Here is an 11,306-nt window from a genome sequence, read left to right on the forward strand (position 1 = left end):
ACAAAACAACACAAAGATATCAATTTTGAAAAAACAAAACCAATAATAAATCAATGAAATCAATCATAATTCTGGAAATAAATCAATATGCCAATCGTTTCATTAGTTGTGTATACGATTTTGGAGTGTACTAGTACATACAGATATGAAGTGAAAAGAAAATGATTTGATCAATAAACTGATCAATAGATATTCAATAAAATCAATCAGATTGGTGGTAGTTCATGGTTATTTTAAAGTGCACATTTACAAAACAACAGAAACATATCATTTATCTGCTACATGACTGAAAACTTAAACCAATAATAAATCAATGAATTCGATCAAAATTTTGAATAAAAAAATTTTTTTGGTGGAGGCCAAAAATTTTTTAGAGGCCAAATTTGAGGCCAGGCCAACTTTTGAGGCCAGGCCAAAATTTGGGATGGAGCATAATTAGAGGCCAAAATTGGGGCCAGGCCAATTTTGAGGCCAGGCTAGGCCAATGGGGCCAGGCCAGGTTTTATAGTATGTCCTCTTTGTACCGGATGAGGGTGTTGAGTTACATTACTCTAAAATAAAGAGTGACAGTTGGGGGATAGTAAAGTTATGAAGCACAGAGACTCCTCTCCATGACTCAACGACTCCACTCCGCTCCACTTCGGCGGTGTGATACGAGGTTATAATATTGAGCTCATTGATTTGATTGATCATAGATTGAATTTTCGCTGCATGCAAATCCGCCTCATCAGAAGTCTATTATTCACAATAATCATGTACTTTGATTATTCTGAAATAGAGGATGTGAGCATATCCCCTAAAATGTTATTGCGTTCGTATGAACCACACGATAGGTACAATGTACAATGTAGAACAAAGAAAATGTCTTTGTCTCTCTGGAGGATGTGCCAGTATTTTAAAAGCTTTTGCTTTATGGGTTGTATTTGGTGATAAAATGAAGGGGTATACCCTGTTTTTGGGTTTTTTAAAATACTTTTATTTACACCTGATGATAGAAATTTCTTCAATTTAATTCAATTCAATTCATTTATTCACTCAAACCATTCATACAACATTGCCAAGGGTACAAGTATATAACTAATACATACACATGTATATGCACAAAATAAAGGTGAAGTACACAATGCATATGATTTATAAATAGGTTAGGAAGTACAGCAGACTAATTCATGGATATACAGTTTTAAAGATGTTTTAAAGTTTCATGTTGTCATTAACTCTCTACATTTCAGTGTATTTGGTATCTAGGAGCCCAAAATTCTTTCCGTAGAGTGGATAGAGATTTACATCCTAAGATATTTAAGTGGTATCTGTCGGCTAGTTTACCAGTAATTTTTAGCAAGTACTATCTTGAAGTACTTCTTCATCACTTGTGTTTCTCATATGGGAAATAGTTTCACCTTTTATAGAGGGCGAAACCCTCTCACGGTCCGAAGGGCCGTGAGAGCGGAGCTCTCCCTATAGGTAACACGTATATACATGTTTAAAAGGAAAATATAGGAAAATAATGAAAAATTAAACCATACCTATGGAACTTGAAAAGTTTGGTGCCAATGGCGTCGATTCGAATATTAGCGCGTGGACATGTATTCCTCCATTTTGAATCTCGTCTACCCTAGTTCACGTCGTTCTGATATGTTACATAAAATCCGTAAAAACCTGTAAATCTTATTTTCTTAATCATATATAATCACTCCACGATTAACGCCATGTTTTTTGTTGTGGTTCAAACACTATGTTTGTAAATTTGCTAAATAACGACGCTGAATATGACGTCACAATGTACTGTTTACATCGATTGCGTTATATTTCCCGCGTTCAATATATAGGCGGATCAAATGTCCAAAATTAGGATGCTTTGATACAGCTCTGTCCTCGTGATAACTTCGGGTTATTTTTATCCTGTTTTGGATATAGATATTAATGCCAAAACTTTTTTGCTTCGCCCTCAAACACGGTCACGCCGTAAAACATATTAAATCCCTTATAAACTATGTGCACCTTTTCGTTCGAATTTGTAGGTTTGATGTACGTTTTCAAATCTAGAATGCGCGTTGCCTCAAACACTTTCCTTTATACACCGTGCTGCCCAAGAAATGCATTTTATTCAGATATTTCAAGTGTGAATATAAGCAGTTGGTGAGTAGAATTTTCTATAGTGAATAAATCTTTTTCTTCGGCCCGTCCGCGAAGCAAGGCTCTAAAGGTAACACGTATGTAAAAGAAAAAAGTCAAATTCAGCAAAAGAAAAAGAAATAATCTCTATATACGTTCACTGAAATTTTCGTGATCCATATGGGCGCCGCCATTTATTTTTTCATTACCAGCTTCAACAGTTATTCGTGTTTTATTTTGAATGCCAATGATAGAAGACTCTGACGTGCAATTCGTAATTTAAACACTCAGTTTGTTCAAAGTGAATAGTATAATTATCATTATAACCGGTTTTAGCAAATAATTACATATAAATCCGTAATACGACTAAATAGATGAACGAGTTCATGAGTTTCTTTGAATAAGAATATACGATAAAATTACAGTTACTTTTTTACCATTTTGAATTGATTGGTTAATTTTGTTTAGTTTTATAACGGCCTTTTTCATTGCATACGGAATGTATTATTGTTGTTTATAATTGTTTGCTTTGAAAAAGAGAAAAAAGTCGAGGCTAAATGTGACGTCACAATGCACAGTTGACGTCGCCTTGCGTTTTATTTCCCGCGTTCAATGAATAGGCGGATCCTGTATATAACTGTTCTCCCCATACAAACCCCTTGAATATTGAGATCTTACTGGGTTTTTAGCGCAAGGAAAATTTCATTAAAAATATATATTTTTAAATGAATCATATTCTACCGTACTTAACGGAATTATGATTACCACTTGTGACACTCCAATGACCATTACATGCTTCGCTCGGTCCAACGGTCATACCGTATACATATTAAGATGAAGCCACGTGGTACGTTATGCGGTGTCGTAAGGCTACAAAATACGCATCATATTGTCAATAACATACATTATCATATAGCTAATAAATAGTCTAATATAAAATCTGCGTAAAATCTAGAGAATGTTAGCGTTCAATATCCTGAGAATTTATTGAACGCTAACTTTGCATTGCGTAAATTGTATGCGCCCGAAACATTCCGAGTATCAGCGTTCAATATTGACGTTACCGTAACGACGTAAACAAGCCAAAATGACAGACGACAGTCCGAATCTGACAGAGCCGGTATTTGATATTTACTGAAGCAAAATGTTTTACAGTACATAAATTATGATGTCCCCATTTACATATTGAACAGTTAAGAAATGCATGCTGTTATTGCACACTGCCAATATTGATGAATTCTCGTCTATTTTGGAGTAGTTTGAGTGAAAAGGGATATAATTTAACAACTAAATACTTTAGCTATATAATGAAAGGGTTTTTGAACTTATATAGGTGAATATTGGCACTCGTTGGCTGTCAAAATGCACTCGCAAGCTCGTGCATTTTGACAGCCAACTCGTGCCAATATTCACCAATTTAAGTTCAATAATCCTATAATATTAAGTCTATTCTTTATACCGTTAGGTCTACTCATTTAGTCACATTCATAAAGCAGTGGGTTCAGACGTCACAAGATGATATCAAAACAACATGTCATACGGTATTTTCAAATAATGACACCAAACCCATATTATAAAAGGCTATCTTTTATATCATTAAGTCCACTTGATATGATATGCAGTGAAGAAACTATATTATGATGCCAAAACTAGACATTATTAAGTCATTTTTGCATGACATGTGCTCCAATGTGCAATAATGATGTCAAAACGATGTATAATTAAGTAATTTTCTTATATCGGTTTGTCGTGTTTATATGTTATTCACTGTTTTAAATGATGCATTGTGAAATATCTATAATGCATTGTCCAAATTAGGTTTCATTCTGTTGTTCGTATATTACATAACGCTAAGTTATAATACACTTTCAAGGTAATGCATTGTCATGTGGGTTTTATATGTTATGATGTTGATTTCCATTTCCGAATGATTAAGATCATTCGGAATTTCTCGCACCAAAAGGGCTACGAGAAAAGCATTCTAGTACTTTCGAGATCGCTGTTCCCGTCTCCGTTCTTAGACTCGCGAACGACGAGAACATGTGCGAACGAACGTGTTCTTGTTCTTCGACCACACTACCTTCAGATGCAAACTCCCCGTCGAGGCCTCATTACGTCACCTACGAATAGACCTCTCCTATGTGACTCACCACAATATACAGATTTGTATATTGTGAGTCCGCGATTATCACGCAGACAAATTACACTAAAGAAGTAGTTCACAGTTAAAAGTTTGAAGATATTAATATTAAGAGCATTAATATAAAAGTATGGATTTTATTTTAAACATAAAATGATCAAAAGATCATTAAAAAGTAGGGAGACTCTGTTCAAATTATTGTGTAAAGTAATGAACTGGATGTTTACGTTCTTGTTTTGAAAGTTGTTTACGTTTGACGTTATGTTTTTTCGTCATTCTACAGTGACGTCACAGTATATGCGGCCTAAGAAATCGCTATCCCATAATGCCTAAGTGGAAGAGTTTGGTTTGTGAGCAAACGAACTCTGGTGGAAGTTTGCCTTCAGATGTGGTGTGAGTTCTTGCACCTCGAACCCGTTCTCATGCTGCGTATTCGACGTTCGGGTTCGACAGGAATTTGTACTCGTGCGAAGAATGGCGATCTCGAACGCACTCATACCTCGGTCTACGGCTTTTTACAGAAATCTTGTAAAAGTTTCTAAAATCCAACATTTATGTTTTGGACTAAATATTTAGTCATATTATGAAATGCTTTTGGTGCAATTAAATTGATGCTTATTGTAAACTGTTTAAAATTGCTAATTTGGAACTACTTCGTACTATACGTATGAATGTAGGACATTAACGTGGTGGAGATTTAAATGTAAACATGGAATCAAAACTAAGAAAGTAAAAATATAATAAAAATTGTAAAATAAAAGACAAACAACTAAATGGTAAATATGCAGAACTTTATCAGAGTGTCAGTGGGCTATAAAAAGAGCCTGATGTATCACCTGTTGCCAGAACGTTTAAAGGGAAAGGCTTTATAGGCATACTATAAAACCTGGCCTGGCCCCATTGGCCTGGCCTGGCCCCAATTTTGGCCTCTAATTATGCTCCATTCTAAATTTTGGCCTGGCCTCAAAAGTTTGCCTGGCCTCAAATTTGGCCTCTAAAAAATTTTTTGGCCTCAACCAACATTTTTTTTATTCAAAATTTTGATTGATTTGATTGATTTATTATTGGTTTTAGTTTTTCAAAGTCATATCACATAAATGATACGTTTCTGTTGTTTTGTAAATGTGCACTTTGAAATAATCATGAACTACCACCAATCTGATTGATTTTATTGATTATCTTTTGATCAGTGTATTGAATAAATTATTTTCTTTTCCCTTCATATTTGTATGTACTAGTACACAACAAAACCGATTGCACAACTAATGAAACAATTGGCATATTGATTTTGTTTCAGAATTATGATTAATTTCATTGATTTATTAATGGTGTTAGTTTTTCAAAGTTGTAGAAATAAAATGATATACATGTGTATGTACATTAGAATAAACATGAAATACTACCAATCTGATTGATTTTATTGATTATCTATTGGTTAGCTTATTGACAAAATCATTTGCTTTTCCCTTCCTAACTTATGTACTAGTACACCAAAAAGTATACTGATGAAATGATTGATTTATTGATATATTTTGTATTCAATAGAATTCAATTTGATATCAATTTACATATTATGAAAGTGTTACAATTGTGTTGTCATTATAATGATCAGCGCACATTCAGAACAGAGCATATGGTCTTAATGTTTTCAATGTGCAGATACCACGCATTTAGTGTTACTTGTTTAATTTCCAATGCATGATACATGACATTTTTAAAAAATCAAAATAAACATAGTGAAGTGTTTGGTAGGATAATGATAATAGCCAATGATCTAATGATTTTAGATTTGTATTTTAGTCTTCATTTATCTATACTTTACGTAGAATGAACAATTTGATTAAAACGGATATGATGTATTATAAATATTTCTTTCTTGATTTCATAATTCAGTTTCAATATTCATTGCAAAAGTGACAAGTTCCCATGCTCTGAAGGCCTGCCCTGTCAGGATAAAGGGAATATCTATCACCATATTAAAGAATGGTGATGAAAACTTTGCTGAAGTTGGAAATTCCATTGTACAGAAACAATGGAGCAGTCCAACATTTGCAATAGGGTGTGTTTGATACAACAGATATATTGTAATTAGTAACTCATTTTATGATTGTGCCTAAACTAAATAAGGTATACAAAATTGTCTGTCTGAATTTTCAAAATTGTGATTTTTGTTCTGGTTTTGTGATAAAGCAACAGTAAAACAGAACTAATTAGAATTATTACATTGAGTCTGTCCACCGGCCCTTTTCTTATTTTATATCAAAGCCTGCATTAGTTAACCCCAAAAAATCGTTTGTACCTCTATCTAATCACTGCAGCAGCTATATCTAAGCAAATATCAGATACATGTAATGCTCATAATATTGTCTTATAATGGAGAAAAAAAAGTTTATGCATCTACAAATTCACAAAGTGTAGCTTTAATTTTGTTCTTAATGTTTTTAGACTGTCATCAAAATCATCTTTTCATTCTGATAATTAATGAAAATAAACGTTCTGTGTAGAGCTGTGTGACATTTCAAACCGTATACCATAGATTAACCTCAACCTTGACTTCCTGTCAAGACCGGTGCTGTAGAACTCTGTATTAAATTAAGGCATACTATAAAACCTGGCCTGGCCCCATTGGCCTGGCCTGGCCTCAAAATTGGCCTGGCCCCAATTTTGGCCTCTAATTATGCTCCATCCCAAATTTTGGCCTGGCCTCAAAAGTTGGCCTGGACTCAAATTTGGCCTCTAAAAAAATGTTTAACCTCAACCAAAAAAAAAATTTTCTAATTCAAAATTTTGATTGAATTCATTGATTTATTATTAGGGCTTTCCACCTTTCTGTGGAAAGTCCTATTGTTATTGTTCTGTTTATTAGGGCTTTCCACCTTTCTGTGGAAAGTCCTATTGTTATTGTTCTGTTTATTATTATTATTATTTTCCTGCCGTCAAAAAAAATCTTCGTCTTAAAACTTATCGAAAAACTTTATAGTCCATCATATAGTACTTCTTGAGAAACGAATACAGTTCATCCTGCGTAATTGAACTTTGACCCCTTACGGAGTTATTTGACCTTTCGCAGAAATCATTGTTAGCACTTCTACTTTGTAACCGTAAATGATAGGAGGATGAAACCTTTTCTAAAACATAGAGGGTAATTAGTAGAAGCGAAGAATTTAAAATGAAGGGATTCGGTGTCCCCTAAGGGGAGTTAATGCCTCTCTATGTTTTGCGATTTATTCGTAAAACATGTCGAGCTTGAGCACGGTTTGTCGTAGAGACATGGGACCAACTGGAATAGGATCGGTGACCTTTGACCTTGAAAATTAGGTCAAGGTCAAAGGTCAAGGTCATCAGAAAAGAGGAAAAAATAGCACTTTTTATACTCTCTTTCCTGCTTAAGATAGCATTGAAATATTATATGGGTAAGTATTGACTTCTTGATTGGTTTTGATAGTATGCATTACAACTTTGAACTCTGACCCTTCTGTGAATTTCGGAGACTCGCGTCGAAAACCTTGTTATCGCTACTCCTGCTTAACGAAAAGTCATAGAGACACGAAACCTTCGCTAATGAATTCACAGTAAAACCCTCTTGCAAAGAAAAAATAATCAAAGGGATACGAAAACCCTTAAGCATAGTTATTGCCCCTGAAAGTCTCCAATATCATTATCTAAGCCTATAACTTTTATATTAATATAGATAGAGACATGGGACCACTTGCATTAAGACCGATGACCTTTGACCTTCAAAATGAGGTCAAGGTCAAAGGTCAAGGTCATCATCAAAATTAATTTTTTTCCATTTTCAAGGTCTTTAAAAGTATTTTTATCATTGATAAGTTAACCGAAAGTAACCGAAAACCCATAAACAAATTATTGCCCCTGAATATCTTGATTGACATTTTTTTAAGCTTATAGCTTTTACATTAATATAGATAGAGACATGGGATCACTTGCATTAAGACCGATGACATTTGACCTTCAAAATGAGGTGAAGGTCAAAGGTCAAGGTCATCGTGAAAATTATTAATTAAATTTTCTAGGTCATTTTTAGTTTCGTACATCATCTTAAATATTCTTAAATGTCTTTTTTTAAATCATTGCAGGTGGAAAGCCCTCTAATTGTTCGCGAACAATTAGGATCACTAGTTATTATTATTATTATTATTTTCCTGCCGTCAAAAAAAATTTTCGTCTTGAGACTTATCGAAAAACTTTATAGTCCATCATATAGTACTTCTTGAGAAACGAATACAGTTCACCCTGCGTAATTGAACTTTGACCCCTTACGGAGTTATTTGACCTTTCGCAGAAATCATTGTTAGCACTTCTACTTTGTAACCGTAAATGATAGGAGGATGAAACCTTTTCTAAAACATAGAGGGTAATTAGTAGAAGCGAAGAATTTAAAATGAAGGGATTCGGTGTCCCCTAAGGGGAGTTAATGCCTCTCTATGTTTTGTGATTTATTCGTAAAACATGTCGAGCTTGAGCACGGTTTGTCGTAGAGACATGGGACCAACTGGAATAGGATCGGTGACCTTTGACCTTGAAAATTAGGTCAAGGTCAAAGGTCAAGGTCATCAGAAAAGGGGAAAAAATAGCACTTTTTATACTCTTTTTCCTGCTTAAGATAGCGTTGAAATATTATATGGGTAAGTATTGACTTCTTGATTGATTTTGATAGTATGCATTACAACTTTAAACTCTGACCCTTCTGTGAATTTCGGAGACTCGCGTCGAAAACCTTGTTATCGCTACTCCTACTTAACGGAGAGTCATAGAGACACGAAACCTTCGCTAATGAATTCACAGTAAAACCCTCTTGCAAAGAAAAAATAATCAAAGGGATACGAAAACCCTTAAGCATAGTTATTGCCCCTGAAAGTCTCCAATATCATTATCTAAGCCTATAACTTTTATATTAATATAGATAGAGACATGAGACCACTTGCATTAAGACCGATGACCTTTGACCTTCAAAATGAGGTCAAGGTCATAGGTCAAGGTCATCATCAAAATTCTTTTTTTCCCATTTTCAAGGTCTTTAAAAGTATTTTTATCATTGATAAGTTAACCGAAAGTAACCGAAAACCCATAAACAAATTATTGCCCCTGAATATCTTGATTAACATTTTTTAAGCTTATAGCTATTACATTAATATAGATAGAGACATGGGATCACTTGCATTAAGACCGATGACCTTTGACCTTCAAAATGAGGTGAAGGTCAAAGTCATCGTGAAAATTATTAATTAAATTTTCTTGGTCATTTCGAGTTTCGTACATCATCTTAAATATTCTTCAATATTTTTTTTTAAATCATTGTAGGTGGAAAGCCCTCTAATTGTTCGCGAACAATTAGGATCACTAGTTGGTTTTAGTTTTTCAAAATCATAGCAGATAAATGATATGTTTCTGTTGTTTTGTAAATGTGCATTTTAAAATAATCATAAACTACCACCAATCTGATTGACTTTATTGAATATCTATTGATTAGTTTATTGATCAAATCATTTTCTTTTCCCTTCATATCTGTATGTACACTGTACTTGTATACACCAAAAATGTATACACAACTAATGAAACGATTGGCATATTGATTTTGTTTCAGAATTATAATTGATTTCATTGAGTTATTATTGGTGTTAGTTTTCCAAATTTGTAGAAATAAAATGATATATGTACATTAGAATAAACATGAAATACTACCAATCTGATTGATTTTATTGATTATCTATTGATTAGTTTATTGACAAAATCATTTGCTTTTCCCTTCCTAACTTATGTAGTATGTACTAGTACACCAAAAAGTATACTGATGAAATGATTATTGATATATTTTGTATTCAATAGAATTCAATTTAATATCAATTTACATATTATGAAAGTGTTACAATTGTGTTGGTAATTATAATGAATTCGATTTTAAGAGCAGCGCACATTCAGAATAGAGCATGCGGTCTTAATGTTTTCAATGTGCAGATACTACGCATTTAGTGTTACTTGTTTAATTTCCAATGCATGATAAATGACATTTTTAAAAAATCAAAATAAACACAGTGAAGTGTTTGTTAGCATAATGATAATAGCCAATGAACTAAGGATTTTAGATTTGTATTTTAGTCTTCATTTATCTATACATTACGTAGAATGAACAATGTTGATTAAAACGGATATGATGTATTATAAATATTTCTTTCTTGATTTCATAATCAAGTATCAATATTCATTGGTAAAGTGACAAGTTCCCATGCTCTGAAGGCCTGCCCTGTCAGGATAAAGGGAATATTTATCACCATATTAAAGGATGGTGATGAAAATTTTTGCTGAAGTTGGAAATTTCCATTGCACAGAAACAATGGAGCAGTACAACATTTCCAAATAGGGTGTGTTTGATACAACAGAAATATTTTAATTAGTAACTCACCTTATGATTGTGCCTAAACTAAATAAGGTATACAAAATTGTCTGTCTGAATTTTCAAAATTGTGATTTTTGTTCTGGTTTTGTGATAAAGCAACAGTAAAACAGAACTAATTACAATCATTACATTAAATCTGTCCACCGGCCCTTTTCTTATTTTATATCAAAGCCTGCATAACCAAAAAAAAAAAAATCGTTTGTACCTCTATCTAATCACTGCAGCAGCTATATCTAAGCAAATATCAGATACATGTAATGCTCATAATATTGTCTTATAATGGAGAAAAAAAGTTTATGCATCTACAAATTCACAAAGTGCAGCTTTAATTTTGTTCTTAATGTTTTTAGACTGTCATCAAAATCATCTTTTCATTCTGATAATTAATGAAAATAAACGTTTTGTGCAGAGCTGTGTGACATTTCAAACCGTATATCATAGATTAACCTCAACCTTGACTTTCTGTCAAGACCGGTGCTGTAGAACTCTGTGTTAAATTAATGTTGTAAATAATCTGATATCCCATTTCAAATAGTTTAAACAGATATGAACATCCTTAATTCATCAAAAGTTGTAGTTTCAATCTGCATGATTTATGGTAGTATTTTTATTCCTAGATATCAAACTCATTGTTCT

This window comes from Ostrea edulis, chromosome 4, assembly GCF_947568905.1.
Source record: "Ostrea edulis chromosome 4, xbOstEdul1.1, whole genome shotgun sequence".
NCBI lineage: Eukaryota > Metazoa > Mollusca > Bivalvia > Ostreida > Ostreidae > Ostrea > Ostrea edulis.